The sequence below is a fragment of the Tupaia chinensis genome, unplaced genomic scaffold (assembly GCF_000334495.1).
Source record: "Tupaia chinensis unplaced genomic scaffold, TupChi_1.0 Scaffold000569_1, whole genome shotgun sequence".
Taxonomy (NCBI): Eukaryota; Metazoa; Chordata; class Mammalia; order Scandentia; family Tupaiidae; genus Tupaia; species Tupaia belangeri.
This window is the reverse complement of record NW_006160083.1, coordinates 1,480,226-1,497,324: the sequence shown is the minus strand read 5'-3', so window position 1 is coordinate 1,497,324 and position 17,099 is coordinate 1,480,226. Positions and strand designations below refer to the sequence as shown.

The 17,099-nt window shown below is 41.0% G+C and overlaps 1 long non-coding RNA gene across 1 annotated transcript in view; it reads right to left on the bottom strand.

Moving 5' to 3' along the window:
* Positions 1–12,456: 12,456 nt before the first annotated feature.
* The window catches only part of LOC106735907 (uncharacterized), a 5,695-nt gene continuing 1,052 nt past the window's right edge, over positions 12,457–17,099 (bottom strand). The window contains exons 2-3 of the long non-coding RNA XR_001371087.2: positions 15,494–15,542; positions 12,457–13,060 (exon numbers count right to left, since the gene is read on the bottom strand). This is a non-coding gene — a long non-coding RNA (uncharacterized LOC106735907). The remainder of the gene's footprint in view (positions 13,061–15,493; positions 15,543–17,099) is intronic.

Here is a 17,099-nt window from a genome sequence, read left to right as displayed (position 1 = left end):
GTAGGGATCACTGGGAAACTGAACCTATGATCTTCCATGTGTATCTGGCATCACTTGAGCGGCACATTCCCACTACAGCACTAACCCAGCCCATAGTCACATTTTAACGCCCAAGAAATGCATGTGGTTAGTGGCTATCACATCGCAGAACACAAATTTAGGAGTATTTTCATTATCACCAAAAGTTCCACTGGGCTGCTTTGTTCTAATTGGGAAGTAATTTATTCCAAATTCTGTGACTGGTAAGGACTTGAGCTTACCCCAGGCTGTACCTCAGAGGACATGTGAACTCTCCTTGGGGCAGTGGAGTCATTCTCTAGTGCTATTGTAACAAATTACCACAAGTTTACCGGTTTATAATAACACAAATTATCTTTTCTCTTTTTTAAATTCAAATGATCTTTTCCCTTTTTTAAAATTTGCTAGGGCGTATGCACTCACAGGAGAGAGGCAGAGACAGAGAGTGAGGAAGTACCCCCCAGTCAGCAGAATCAGGCTGAGTGGTCCTCTTGCTGCCATCTCTCTGGTTCTCTCTTTGGCCTCCCTCTCTACCAGTAAGAACATATAATTACTTTAAGCCCACCCAGATAATCCAGGGTAATCTCCCCATCTCAAGGTCAACTGATTAGCCATCTTAATTTCATCTACAACCTCAATTCCTTTTTGCCAGGTTACCTAACATATTCCCAAATTTAGGGATTAGGATATGGATATCTCTAGGCCTCCTTTTCTGCCTCCCACAAACAGCGTTCAAGGCCCTCTGTGACCTGACCCCCGCTGCTTTTTAACATTTTCCCTTAAATGCTTTTGACATTCCTTGAGCTCCAGCCAAACAAAAATACTCACTGTCTCCTGGAAATGCTGTTCATTCCAACAAACATGATTAAAAGATCTTTTCTACCCCTAAATCCTGGGAAACAAAAGTGATTTAGAGCAGGTTCCTACCTAGAGGACTTCTCCAGACACGTTCTTGTCCTTAGCTGTTTCCTTTTACAGAAGCCACGCAAAGTAAGCACACCTAAATTCTTTTTTTTTTTTGGGGGGGGGGAGAGGTTTTTGCTATAGGGCGTGTGCGCTCACCAGACAGAGAGAGAGAGAGAGAGACAGAAAGCGAGAAATCACCCCCCAGAGTGGATGGCCACGCCGCAATCCCTTCTCCTCCACCCTCCTCTCAGGATCTTGGGCACGCATGCATGCACACGTGCCCAGCATGAGTTTAAGCCACTAAGTCCAGGACTCGAACCTCGGTCGACTACATGGGAGTCCAGCGACATAGCCATTACGCCAACTCCTGGTCCCAAGCACACCTAAATTCTACCTATTCTAAAAATTCTGTTAGAATCCAATCTCATCTACTGGACAAGACCCGAGATCATTCAAGTACCAGGTGTGGGCAACAGGTCAGTGACGGAGCCTTTGGCTGCAGCTCCAAAGGTGTTTCCTACCACATGTCGGTGCCTCCATTGGTGACTGCAAGAGACCGAATATGTACAAGGGGACTTCAAAAAGTTCATGGAAAATGGAATTAAGTCATGAGTACATTTTGATGCAAAAATTGTTTTAAGTCCATACATAGTTTTTCATAATGCGTATTTTTCATAAGTTTTTGAAGGCCCTTTCCCTATCATACATGCTGTGGCATGTGGATGAAAGCATCAAAACACTTAGATGGCCACACTCTAATTCCTTCTCCTTTCTCCTCCTGGGATCTTGGGCACACACATACCCATGCGCCCTGTGTGTTTCAAGCCACCAGGTCTGGCACTTGAACTACAGTCGGTCATGGGGATATCCAGCGACATAAACGCTACACCATCTGCTGCTCTCTGACTTCACCTTTTTTTTTGAGGGAGATTTTTGCTATAGGGTGCGTGCACTCACCAGACAGAGAGAAACAGTTAGAAAGCAAGAAATCATCTCCCCAGGAGGATGGCAACACTGAACTTTCTCTTCCATTCTCCTCTCTGGATCTTGGGTACACATGCACATGCTCCAGGTGTAAGTTTTAAGCCACCAGGTCCAGGACTTGAACCATAGTAGACTATGTGGGAGTCCAGCAACAAAACCATTTCACCATCTGCTGCCCTCTCCCACCCTCACGGCTTGACCTTCTTAAAACAGAACATCTTATACTTCCTCTCTATTCTTTGGTATGGGGAGAGAAGGTGAGCTAAGGGTCAATGAAATAATTAGCATATCTATTCTAATTCATCTTATTTCTTTTTTACTCTTCTCCATAAAACAGGCCTTATCTGTATTTTTTATCCTTACACTTACATCCTTCTCAAGGTAAAGCCTCCAGCAAGGCTCTCTGAATTGATGTCACTACAATGCCAGGGACATTATAATATTAATAAATGAACTTAACCGCAAAAGAAATCCAGGACCCTATTGAGCAGGACAGATGAAAAATAACACATTTTCCAGTATGATTTACCTACATCATTTTTATAAGATATAAAACACTTCAGGGCAAACAGGCCATATCTAAGTAACAAGTCTCTCAGGGAAATTTAACCACTAAGGAGCGAAACATTGTTTTTCATACAGGAAGGCCCCTAAATGGAAGCCAACTCAGTGGTGTTAAACTTTTTTTTTTTTTTTTTAAAGGAACTCATGTAAGACTAGAGGGAGGAAAAATGACATTTTTAGCTTTTTGGATTTATTGAGAGACTACAGAATATACACAAAATCTTTATTTTTTTGACACTCTGTTGATGATTTAAAGAATTTTCAAGGGTAATTTTGACTCCACATGATTTTTACCTTAATATGCTGACTTTAAACACTAACTCCCATATAATATATGACTCTACTCATAAGTCCTTTAGCACCTCAGGCCTCAAGAATCATTCACGTTATATGAGTTTCTCGAAAGGCTCTCTGATTCTAATCGAAACTGGTCCCACTAAATCCTCAGGTTCGTGTTTGCTTTTAAACAACTCATGCCTGGGCTTAATGTGCCGGCACTTTTCTTAGTCTCCATTTGGCTGCTCTCAGTATTGTGGGCCCTGGCCCTAAAGAGCTGAGGGTCAGATGGGCTTTGAAGTTTAATTATTAAAGCAGTCATTATACAACTGAGAAGAGTGAAATTAAAAATGAATCCAGCAGCTGATGGTAGGGTGAATTAGAGAGGAGTCATGGGGATTGTCAGGACTGAGAGCCACAAGCACACCAAGCAATTCAACCAGGGTTTTACATAACCAAAGAGGAGTACAACGTGCTTTACAAAATCACAAAATGAGCCTTTCTCTTTATCATTTCTACCTCATCGGGAAAAAAATTTTTTTTTCCCAAGTTTTTCCTATAGGGTACATGCGCTAGCTGGAGAGAGAGAGAGACAGAGAAACAGAAAGTGAGAAAACACCCTCTAGAGGGATGGCCACACCACAATCCATTCTCCATATTCCTCCCAGGATCTTGCGCACAAAAGCACACACACCGAACATGAGTTTCAAGCCACCAGGTCTGGGACTTGAACCACAGTCAACCACATGGGAATCCAGTGCCTTAACCACTATACCACTTGCTGGCCTTGATCAGAAGAAAATTTTAATATCCAATTTGTGTTTGATACTTAACAGCACAACTCAGTATAGACCAGCCACATTTCAAGTGCTCAATAGTCTCACCTGACTATGTGTGTTTGCAGGGGAAGAAGCGGAGACACAGAGGAAGTGATAGACCCCAAGGTCACAGAAATAATTAATGATAAATTGCTTCTAGCAACCAACCATCAACTCCCACACGGAATCATATAGCTCCAAGTGCCTCCTGGAAATTCTTTGTGAGCATCTTCCAAGTTAATCTGCCACTTTGGATGCAAACTGCTCTCAAAGGTCAGTTAAAGAATCTCTCTTGAAAGTCTTTCACCTTGAAAAATAGGAAAAGTTTGGCTTTGTGAAAAAAGTTTCCTTTCTATTACCTTGTAAATCCTATAGATTGATAGGCATTATGTAAGCAGCATTAGCGTGCTGTGTGCCGATGGCGCAGATGGTATTTTGAAGCTCTTGTACAGCTATTGTATCATCAGTGGAGATTTCCTGTAGGATTCAGCCTTCAATTTCTGTCAGAAAGCTATAAAGTGAGGCAAAGCTGCCCTTCTTCCCCCCCCCCCCCACACAGAACCCTACACACACACACACACACACACACACACTTGTGGCGGTGTAGGGTTCTGCGGGCATGTGTGAGACAGCAAAATCTGACCAGTGTGTCTTACCTTCCTAGCCTCTATTTACTCCCTTGTAAAATCAGAATGAGGTTAGTAATAAGAAAAACCTCCCTCTCTCAGAAGGATGTTACACTGTAAATGAATAGGCAGCAAACATCAAAAAAAGGACAGTGGAGATACAAAAAATATAGGCTTAGCTTAAATTTATAGCTAGAACAGAATTACAAAACAACACAAAATGAGCCTATTTTCATTATAAAATGCCACTACATGTGTATTATATATACATATAGATATTATAGGAAAGTGATCCAGAAGATTGTTTCAAAATGTTTATTATACTTACCATTAGGTAGTAGAATTATGAATCATTTTAATTTCCCTACTCTTGCTGGATATATAGTTCTGAATTGTTTTCAGTGGATATGTATGACTTGTATGAGAAAGTGCAGTAAACATTTAAAGTAATTAAATCAGTGCATACATACATGCACTCATATATGGTCCCACATGTTCCAACAATTTTTAAGTGCTAATTATTTTTGGAAGTTTTCATAAAACTGTTTCTTTAGCTTTTAAGTAAATGATTTTCAAGCTTGAAATAGTTCAAGGACAGAAGACCAACCCTGAGTGCTTTCACAGCATGACAACTTGAGTCTCCCCTAATGTAGGGATAGAAACCACTACTCACCTGCAGGCTTGTCTGGGCTGAGAGGCCCCTCCCAGGGCCTCTCCTAACAATTCCCTTTCAGTTGAGTTCTGTTCTGAATATTTTATTTGTACTTCCTCAGGGTTCTTGGCTCCCTTAGACTCTTGGGCTCTTGGGCTTCTTATCATTTTTCTCTGTCTGCTTTGGGACTGAGTCAGGTTGCTATGGGCCTTTCTAAGGCACTGCTGTCTTCCCCATGTGGGCTGACAGTACACGGAGGCAGATCAGCAGATTGTCGAATTTGTCATGAAATAGGATTTTCCCTGGTCTCTTGGTTCCAGGGTAAAAATAGTCTTACCTATACCCTGCAGGTACCTCCATGGTCCCGAGGGGTCAGGAAGACATGACATCCTTTTATTGGCCACTGTCTACCCCCTCTGCACTGAAGAGGAGGTTCAGTAAATTTAACCTTCAAGAGTGAGAACCTCCCCTTCATATCCATGTAAGAGAGCTCTTCTCTGCATTTCAGAGGGAAGAAAATCTTGGTGGCCTTTTCATTACTCCATCTAGTCCTTGACTACACATCATCTAGAGCTGCCTCAGCCAAGCCCAGCCTAGAGCAAAACCCCCAGCCAACCTGCAAACACATGACCCTAGTCAAGATGAGAACTGTCCAAGTGAGACTAGTCCAGGTCAGCCAGCCCCACAGACATGTGACCTATAACAATAAATGATTGTTCAAGGCCACTGATTTGTTATACAGCAATAGCTAACTGATACCAGAAAGGTGAAATAAATTCTTCCTGTGTTAACTCTCTATATTTAAGCATACACACACATAAATATGTATTCTTTTTTCTTTTTTTTCTTTCTTTTATTTATTTATTTTTTTTGGAGAGGTTTTTGCTATAGGGTGTGTGCGCTCACCAGAAAGAGACAGAGACAGAGACAGAAAGCGAGAAATCACCCCCCAGAGGGGATGGCCACACCACAATCCCTTCTCCTCCATTTTCCTCTCGGGATCTTGGGCACACATGCACACGCGCCAGGCATGAGTTTAAGCCACCGGGTCCAAGACTCGAACCATGGTCGACTATGTGGGAGTCCAGCAACATAGCCATTACACTAACTGCTGGTCCCATAAATAAGTATTATTTACAAAATTGAACCTAAAGAAAATATTTAAGGAGTAGAAGAGATCTAATATAAATTTCATTAAGGTGAAGTTGTAGGATCTGAAAATCATTCTTTAAATGATTTATTTAACTCTTATTATTATTATTATTTAAAATTTCCTATAGGTCACATGCACTCACCAGAGATAGAGAAAATGAGAAAAGATGCTGTCAGGTCAAGGACTCGAACTGCAGTTGGCCATGTGGCAGTCTCGCACCCAATCACCATCCCACCTGCTAGCCCAGGAGCTGAACTATTTATAAAGGAATTGCTAGCCTATATCTTGCTTGAAAATCAGAGCTGTAACATATTCAGAATACCACCCCATTATAGCAAACCAAGAGAAGGGAGTAACAAATATTTAATAAATAAGTTACCTTTGGAACATCCCTAGTCCAATCCTCATCTGTTAGACTGACTGAGATGAATGTCCCCTTCACTTCCAGTGCTGATCCTAACTCTGCTTAAATATCTTTGAAATGGGGAATTTACATCCTATCAGGCACCTCTTTGTGAAGCAACGATAATAATTAGAATTATTTTATTGAAACAGAGGCAATCTAGTTGACAGTGTAAAATCTGAGCTAAAGAATTAAAATTAAAAAAAAAAAAACACAATGCCTTTCTTCACTAAGAAGCCCCCTGAAAGCAGTCTCACTAGCTGCTAACGAAGCTACTACGAACTAGGACAGCTGCATAATAGCTTGCATTCAGTACTGTTACCTAATATTTCATCCACTTGCAAAATTGCACTCCGTCATCCATAATAAATGATTTACTTTCAGTTGGAAAAAGCAAAATGATCCCTTTTGGATCAAAATTACCTAGGAATGTAATTAACGGCAACTCATTTTGTTAGTTCATTGTCTAAGGTCTCTGAGGATGGCTTTAAGTAGGAAAAATTGGCAGTTTTATTGTGTTCGTGATATATTGCCAACATTGCTAGTAGTACACAGGAGTGGGGGCCAGTCCAGACACCCTGCTGGACCCAAAACAGATTTAGTTTGTGTTTACTGTAATAAACGGTAACATTTGGGTTTTTTAATATTTAATTTTATTTATTTATTTATTTTTAATTTACCAAAGGCATATGCACTCACCAGAGAAAGAGAGTGAGAGAGAGAGAGGGAAAGTGAGAAATCAAACCGCCAGGTCCAGGACTCAAATAACAGTCGGCTATGTAGGAATTCAGTGCCTTAACCACCATACCACCTGCTGGCCTTCAGTAGCATTAGTGTTTTTTGGTTTTTGCTTTTTGGGAGGTGCATTCACTGGAAAGACAGAGAGAGACAGAAAGGGAGAAATCACCCTCCAAGGGGGATGGCCACATAACAATCCCTTCTCCTCCATTCTCTGAGCTTTGTTGTGTAAGATAAGGCTTCTCAACCTGGGCACTATTGACATCAGGTAGAGTAATTGTTGTAATGGGCTTTCCTCTGCATTTTAAGGTGTTTCGCCACATCTCTACCAACCCACTAGATGCCAGTAGTATCTACCCTCTGTCAGTGGTGACAATCAGAAATGTCTCCAGGCATCACCAGATGTCTCCTAGGGGCCCAAATCTCCCTGGTTGAGAACCATTGGTCTAAGCGTTCTGCCTTGGGAGGCAGCCTCCCTTGGCATATATTGAAACACTCCTTATCTGTGGGACTAGACCCTGATCTGAGCTCTTCTCTCAGGATAGGTCAATAGCTGCTTGAACTGATCATCACCAAAACAGAAGGAAAGCTGATTGCCCTTCTAACACTTTCTTTGGCAGTCAAACTGACTCGCTCTTCTAAGTAAAGGAGATTGACTGCTAAATAGGGCTACTGGCAGCTGTGCCAAACCCCAAGACCAATCCCCTACTCTACATAAACAGTTGCATTCCTTTTTTGCGAGTGCATGCACATATACACACATGTATACACACACACACACGTGTACAAACACCACTCCCAGAACTAAAAATATCATTTTAAAGCTTAAAAAAAAATTAGTAGATGAGCTAAAACCAAAGATGGCCACTTGTGAGACTTGAATGAATGACCCAAAAGATAAAGTGAAACAAATCTCTGAAACAACAGAGTAAAAGTTTGATTGGAAATTATGAGCAGAAAGATCTGAGATGTAGCCACCGAATTCTGGAGAGCCAGGTATCGGTTTCCCAAGGAGAAAAAGAAGAATCCGTTTTATAAGGAAGGAAAGAGGCAGATGAAAGACCAACAATAATTCTACCAATCAAGGCAGAAAATATCCCAACCAGCAGAAAGACTTGAATTATGTTCAAGCTGATTTGAAAGAGCCTCAGGCCTCTTATAAAATTCCAGGACTCCAGGGAACCAGCAGTTAGTGTAATGGCTATGTCGCTGGACTCCCGCGTAGTTGACCACAGTTCGTGTCCCGGACCAGGTGGCTTAAAACTCATGCCGGGCACGTGTGCATGCGTGCCCAAGATCCCGAGAGGAGAATGGAGGAGAAGAGATTGCGGCGTGACCAATCACCCCCTGGGGGGTGATTTCTTGCTTTCTGTCTCTATGTCTCTCTGGGCAGGCGCACGCCCCCTATAGTGAAAACCTCTCAAAAAAAAAAAAAAAAAAAATTCCAGGACTCCAGAAATAAAGTACCTTTAGAAAGGAAAAGAATGCCCTAAATTGTCACTACCAGGTAATATCTACTTCATTCATTAAAAAATAAAAATAATGTGTGGGACCAGCAGTTAGTGTAATGGCTATGTTGCTGAATTCCCATGTAGTCGACCATGGTTCAAGTCTCGGACCTGGTGGCTTAAACTCATGCCAGGCGCATGTGTGTGTGTGCCCAAGATCCCGAGAGGTGAATGGATTGCAGCATGGCCATCCCCCCTGGGGATGATTTCTCACTTTCTGTCTGTGTCTCTGGCAAGCACACGCACCCTATAGCAAAAACCTCTCCAAAATAATAATAATAAAATTAAAATAATGTATACAAAGTTAGAAATTTAGTTTATGAAACTCTTAAAGGAAAAGTAAAAACTCCATTCATAATCTGTGTTTCCTTCCCCTTAACTTTTTCTAAAAAGGTAATTACTATTAATAGTTCCCTGAATTTCTCACTTCCTTCTAAAATTCATGCATTTTCCAACATAAATATCCTTATAAATATTTATTTATATTAGTAAAAATTTTATAGTCTCCCCAACTTGATAATTTGAAATAGCTTATATGTCAATACATGTCTAATTCTTTTTAATAGCCATGATCTGATTTTACAATCAATTTTTTTTAGAGGTTTTTGCTATAGGGCGCGTGCACTCGCCAAACAGACAAAGAGAAGCAGAGAGATAGAAAGCGAGAAATCATCCACTGGGGGGATGGCCACGCCGCAATCCCTTCTCCTCCATTCTCCTCTCGGGATCTTGGGCACGCACGCACATGCGCCAGGTGTGAATTTAAAGGCTGTAAAAAAAAAAAAAAAAAAAAAAAAAAAAACCAAAAACACTCCCTGAGCTTTTTTTCTCATTAGAAGAGCAGCACATTTATTTTTTTTAAAGAGAGTTTTGCTATAGGGCATGTGTACTCACCGGAGAGACAGAGAGAGACAGAGAAACAGAAAGTGAGAAATCAATCCCTGGGGGAACAGCCACTCTGCAATCCCTTCTCCTCCATGCTCCTCCCGGGATCTTAGGCACTCACGCACAGGCACCCAGTGTGATTTTCAAGCTACCAGGTCCGGTACTCAAACCACAGTTGACCATGTGGGAGTCCAGTGAAATAACTGCTACACCATCTGTTGGCCCCATCAATTTCTTACTAATGAGCATTTTTACTTTATTCAGGTTGTTCTTTTCTTACAAACAATCCTACCGTGAGCAACTGATGAATAGATAAATCCTGTAGATCTTTTGTAAGCATACAGAACTTCTAAACATTGAAATTGCCAAATCAAAGATTTGTATTTGCATTTTTATTGATTAAAGGCCTTGAAAAATTCCTGAAACATAGTAGGTACCCAATAAATACATGTTAGACTGAAATGGTCATATTATCTATCAGAACGATTGAGTTGATTTTATACACACTTTATAAAATGTTTTAAAATCACTATACTGGGTTAAATTATGGCCCTCAAAAAGATGTCCATGTCTTAATCCTCAGAACCTGTGAACATGATCTTATTTGCAAAAAGAATGTTTTTTTCAGGTGTGATTAAATTAAGGCTCTTGATGTGAGGAAATTATTCTAGTTATCCAGGTAGGCCCTAAATCCAAAGACAAATGTTTTTATAAGAGTGAAACATGGGACCAGCAGTTAGCGTAATGGCTATGTCGCTGGACTCCCACATAGTCAAATGCGGTTCACGGAGCCCTCTTGTCCCCCCAGAGGGGAGGGCCAGCTATACCCTGCCCTGAGCTGGACCACAGCCTTGCTGGGCTCCTGACTTCCCCAGGAAGCCATGTGGGGACCCCAGTTTCATCTCTAAGAAGCCTCCAGCTGCCCTGTTACCCCTGTGACCTGGACATGTCCCCCACTTTTGGCAAAACTCCCAATTGCTACCCAGACCTTCCCAGACTCTGGCTCCAATCAAGGGCGCAGGTCAGGGTTGCCTGGAAACCCCCATACCAGTGTGTGTGTGTGTGGGGGGGGGAGGGGGTGTGTGTGCCTAAGATCTCGAGAGGAGAATGGAGAAGGGGCTGCAGCCTGGTCCTCCCCCTGGGGGGGGGGGATTTCTCGCTTTCTGTCTCTTTCTTTTTGGAGATCGGACACGCCCTATAAAATTATTTTTTTAAAAAAAAGAGTGAAGCAGAAGGAATTTTGACAGACCCAGGAAGGAAAAAGTGATGAAGATGGTGGAGACAAGGAGTGATAAGAGTGATGCAGCCACAAATCTGGGAATGGAGAGCAGTCACCAGGAAGAAGCAAGGAATACGATCTCCTCTGTGGCCTCCAGGAGGAATAAAGCCCTGCCCACACCTTGATTTTGTAATTCTAGCTTCCATAATTATGAGACCCTCAATTTCTGTTGTCATAGACATTACATTTGTGGTCATTTATTCTGGTAACCTCAGGAATCTAGTACAATCATTATTATTAAATTGGAGCGGTCAGCACAATAGAAAAGAGCATCTGGAATTTGGAGGCAAGTTGATTATTACACAAAAGATAGGTTAAATTCCAAAGTCCTGCCCCTGACAGCAACCCTCTTTGTCTTTCTCCCAAACAGCTTCCCTGTTACTGCCTCCAGCTCATACATTCTCTCCTGGCCATGTCTGAAAATAAGATCCAAAGCAACTGAACAAGGCAAAACAAACATCAACCTACCAGTTTTTCTTGGTTTTGGCACAGGCAGATCAAATATTATACAAATTGATCTAATCTAGACTTTAAAAAAGAAAGTTTTATAAACGCTTTTCTTCTTCTTAAAAGCCCAGGTGGTGGCAGATGGAGACACACATCTATATCCATCAAATTGTAATTGATCCAGAGAGAGCCTCGCTGGAGAGAGGAGGGCATTTTCTCAGACAATCTTTGGTCTCTCCCCTGGTGGAGAATTATCATGCCATCTGGAAAGAGGCAGTATATGCCTTCCACAGACATTGTGAAGCTAATTACCAACCAATTCCAACTTAGATTGGCCTAGAACCATGGAGTGAACCCCTCTGTCTTCTTGTGTCCCAAGTCACTGCTTTCTCAGCGACCAATTTTGACTTAATGAAACAAATTCTATTTTATATTTAAATAGTACTTACAGTTTTGAAAGCACTGCCAAATGTAGACTCTCTACTGTTTCTTTCAACAAAACTATGAGATAGCAATGAGGCAGAGATTATTGTATATATTTTCTAAAAACTGAACTTCAGAGAGAATTCTTAACTTGCCGAACACCAGACTTCTATTCCACTGATGTCCTCCACACCATTACGCCTCCTGGGATCCACTCATTTGAAGTAGATATAAATTTTTAAAAGGAGCCTGTTTATTTTCAGGTGCTCAGGCTCATTGGGAGAACAGGTGGCCCTGAGCTGCAGAAGAATCACCTGTGTGTCCATATGTGAAGGATGACGATCAAGACAAGTCTGAGCATTCAAACCCCCATATCTGCCGAGTCCAAGTCAGTTCACGTTTCACAGTGTGTTTTACTTCGGATAAGATTTGTTTAAAAAGTTCTCCTGAATCAAAGTTTAGACTAAATGTGGATATTAGACTCTACCATCAACTTCTGGTCTACAGTGTATCTTCTGATATCTGAGGAGGAAAATAAGCAGAGCCCATATGCCTTTTAAAATGTATTTGTCTAAGTACACAGCTCTCAAAAGACTTGATTCCAATATTTCCTTGGTAAATCATTAATAAGTAAAATTTGCAGGTGGTCATTCTCCATGGGGCTATAAAAAGAAAATTAAAAGCAAGATCAATTGTCCTTTTGTAAAGTGCTAAAAGAAAAAAAATTCCGTGTTTTTTATGATGATCAGAAACAAAAAAATTCTTTTGTAAAGATAATTCTCATTTCTGTTCCATGAGTCATAGGAGAACAAGTAATTTGAATTAAAGGCAAGAGATCTAAATTTATGTACTCGAAATCATTTGATCACTATGTGTGTGTGTGTGTGTGTGTGTGTGTGTATAGTTCCCATTCTGTGCAAATGTGTGTTCAGATTATAGCATTGAGCAAAACAAAGTCTCTGGTCTAAAGAAGCATTTTTTCTACTGGGCCAAATAAGGCAACTAACATATCAGTTTAGTCTCTACTGCAAAACACATTCAGACTCTAAGTTGACTGCTCCTACTGTCCTCATCCAGACGCCCTAAACTAGAAGATTACAGAGAGCTAAAAACATAGTTGACCTCACCTCTACAATTTAACATAGTCAAGAAAAAACTGCCCACAGCATTCATATACATAAAAAAAAACCCAACAACAATAATTCACAGACACTAGAAAATGCTATCCTTGCTTAGGAATTTTTAAGGATGTAGACCCTTCAGTGGGGTGGGCCTCTGGGACGGAGTATATGTTTGCCAAGGACTCCTCCTGGTACTTGGGGGGCTTCTTCCATTTTCTTGCACCTGTTCTGCTGTTATATTCATATACATTCCCAGAGACTGTGGGAGAAGAACACAAAACACAGAGAAAGTATTGCAAAGCACTTGAATTTACAAAGCCCTTATTCACCCCACAAAATGCTTATTGAACACATGCTGTAGAGCCAGCATAGTGACAAGTTCATCTGCTCGAGTCTCACCTCTTACCAAGGAAAAACCTAGGAGCAAAACTTGAACAGGATGTGATTTCACATAAATTAAAAACTTGGGACCAGTAGATGGCATAATGGTTATATTGCTGGACTCCAATATAATCGATCATGGTTTGAGTCCTGGACCTGGCAGCTTAAAACTCATGCTGGGTGCATGTGTGTGCATGCCCAAAATCCTGAGAGGAGAATGGAGGAGAAGGAATTGTCGTGTGGCCATCCCTTCTGGGGGCGTGATTTCTTACTTTCTGTCTCTGTCTCTCTCTGTCTCTCCAGCGGGTGCACATGCTCTATAGCAACAGTCTCTCTGTAAATAAATAAATGAATGAATGAAAAATTTTTAAAATAAAAACTGCTCCTGGGCCAGTTGGTGGGGATGGTGGTTAAGGCAGTTGAAACAAGCACATGCCTGATTTGCCCAGGAAGGTCCTAGAACATAAACCCAAGACTGACCTTTCTTTTTTCTTTTTTTTTTGAATTATTTTATTTATTTATTATTATTATTCAATTTGATGAGAGAGAGAGATAAGGAGAGCAAGAAGGCAAGCTTCCAGATCTGGGACTCAAACCATGGTCAGTCATGTGGAAGTCCAGTACCTTAACCACACCATCTCATCTACTGACTCCTCTCAAGACCTTCCTTATGTGGATCTAGTTGCATCACCACTGTGCCACTGCCTGGCCCACATGTATATGTCTAATGAAGTCCTGGAGTTTGGATCTCATAGGAACCTCATAATTTAATCTAGATCGGATTAGGATACCTCAAATAGAATGTTTTTGGCTTAATAAAATATTTTTAAAGTAGTGACTTTCTTTAGAGAGAGGTTGGTAATAAAGCATTCATAGTTTCCTGCCAACACATCCAGAGCTGTCAGAAGTTAGCTTGAAGTAAAGTATCACAAGCTGTTAGAATGCCAAGGAGTCTTTTATGACTAATACTCCACAAGTGACCCTTCACTAAATGACTTTTGTATTTCTTGCATTCAGTGTTTAAACTTCACATCATCCACTGAAACAGATGAAACCTATAATATCATGCCTATTTTTAAGCTAGGAAAGGAAACTTCGGGGACCTTAAGGGCTTGGTCCAGGTTCACATTGAGAGTTAGTGACTGTGTCAACACCCAAACTCTAGTTTTTGAATTCCACATCCAGAGCATTTCCAGTACCTCTGATGACTTCCTATTCCTTCCACTTCCTTTAGGGAGGAAATGCATAAAAAAAAAAAAAGAAAAGCTTCTGAAATGTTTTGTAAAATTCTCTGCAATTTTAGTGTTCCTAACAGATACATCTCTAGATGAGGGATTACAAATCCATGAAGTATTTGGCCTATGGTTGTTGAGGCTGATTAATAATAGCCATAAGTTTTTTGACCCTCTGCCTTTGAGAGATGAGGTGTATACTTCACTCTTTGCATCTGGTTAGACTCTGACTCATGAAACCAATAAAATGTGGTAGAAGTAGCTGTGTGCCAGTTTCCAGTCCCAGACCTCAAAAAACTGTAACTTCTTTTTCCTCACTCTTGGAACTCTCCAGCAGGTCAAAACTGGCATGGAAAACGTCTAACATTTCTGTAGAAACTACATGTAGAGACCGTGAGATTAATGGAGAAAAAGTGAGACCCAGCTGATGCCACTCTGCAACTCTCCCCACCAAGATGTAGGCTTGTGAGCAAATTCCCTTTGGACCCATGAGACCAGGCCAGCTTCCAGATGAATACCATAGAAATAACCCTTTTAATTCCACAACAAAAGACTTGCCCAGGTGATGCCTGTTCAATCCCTGATGCACAAAAGTCTTAAATACAATAAGATATTAGTTGTCATAAAATAGTAAGTCTTGGAGCAGTTTGCTATGCAATAATACATAACTGGGGGAAAGGGGGTGTGGGGGAGGAGAATGTTTTTATTTGGCCTACATGATAGAGTTTAATTGAATTAGTTACCTATATTTAAAAACAAGCAAATTTCCTGTAACAATTTGGATTTCGGGCCTTTTTTGAAGCAGCAGAATTCTGGTAACACCAGGCCTTAATCACATGTGGCAGTAATTTGATGGAGGTGAGTATGGGTCATGCCCCCAAACCTTAGTTACCATCTGACCAGTGAATATATTGTTTCAGCAGGTCCCTTTCACTCACTTATTTTACCTGCCTGGCCATAAAATGGTTTTTGCTTTAGGACAAAGTTCCATTTTGCAAATGAATAAGTCATTTGTTCACGCACTTTAGTACCCGTGTAGGTAAAATGGTCCTAACTCAAAAGATATTTCAGCAGCATACCTGGATCAATGGCTTCTCCATCAAACACAGTCTCAGACACAATGGTTTCCTATTAAAAGGCATAAAAATATTAGCAATAAAGTCAGGTTGATAAAATTAGATTTGACATATGCTGAATACTTTGAATGGCTGGCTTCTTATAAATCACTTCATCTTTCTCATCTACAGAGGCTAGCAGCTGAGGGATTGAAAACTCCCTGCTATTCATATGTCCTCCCAACTCCATCCCTTACATCAGTCTGCCTGCCTCTGTTAACTCAAGTCCTTTTATTGATGTGAAGGTCCTTATTGTATATGAGAGATATTATGGCTTGATTGTGCCCCCATCAAAAAAATCCATGTTGTAGTTCTAAGCCCCAGTAACCACATTTGGAGATAGGATCTTAAGATATCATTAAGATGGGACCAGCAGGTGGCATGGTGGTTGGGGCACTGGACTCCCACATGGCTGACAGCAGTTTAAGTCCCAGACCTGGCAGCTTGCTTTCTTACTCTCCCTCTCTTTCTGTCTTTCTCTGGTAAGTGCATGTGCCCTATAACAATTTTTTTAAATGTATAATGATGATAAATAAAATGAAATAAATGATTCTTTTTTTAAGAAGAGAGATAATTAAGGTAAAATGTGATGATGTAGGTGGGCCTTAATTCGGTATGACTGGTTTCCTAATAAAAAGAGGAGATTAGGACATAGGCAACATAAACTGAGGGACAACCATCCGAAGACTTGGCAAAGCAGTCCTTAGCAAGCCAAGGAGAGGCACCTTAGGAATAACCAAACCTGCCAAGACCTTGAACTCAGACTTCTAGCTGCCCGAACTGTGGGAAATAAATTTCTGTAAGCCACCTAGTCTGTGGTATTTTGTTACAGCAGCCCCAGAAAACTGATACAGACATCAACTGGCACTGATTTCCTAAGAAACAGACAAGGGAAGGAAGCATTGAAAGAGAACCAGTTCATAGGCCAGCAGGTGGCATGGTGGTTAAGGTGCTGGTACCCCCATGGCCAACTTCGCAGTTCCAGTCCTGGATCCAGTGATTTGAAAATCACTCTGGGTGCATGTGCATTTGTGTCCAAAATCCCAGGAGGAGACTGGAGGAGAAGGGATTGTGGAGTGACCATCCTCCCTGCAGGTGATTTCTCACTTTCCCTCTCTCCATCTCCTCTCTCTGTCTCTCTCCATCTCTCCCCAGCAAGCACGTGTGACCCATGGCAAGAATCTAAATAATTAAGTAAAAGAAAGAGAACCAGTTCATGAAATAATGACATGGTTAGTCAGGACTCAAGGAGAAATGTCCTTGGTATATGGGGAGGCAAACAGAGAGAAAAAAATACAGAGGTAAACTAAAAATGCCCTTTCTTATTCCATTCTACATTTGGTTTTCTTTTTTTTTGGAACCAGCCTTACCATTATACAGTTGTTTGTGTGGATCATTCAATAAATAAGCCTCAGCCAGTTTCAAGATGATTTACAGACTCTGGGGTTTAGATTTAACATCTGCTAAGAAACTCCATAGTTGAAGAACTTTTTTTTTTCTTTCTTTTTTTTTTTTTTTTTTTTTGAGAGGTTTTTGCTATAGGGCGTGTGCGCTCGCCAGACAGACAGAG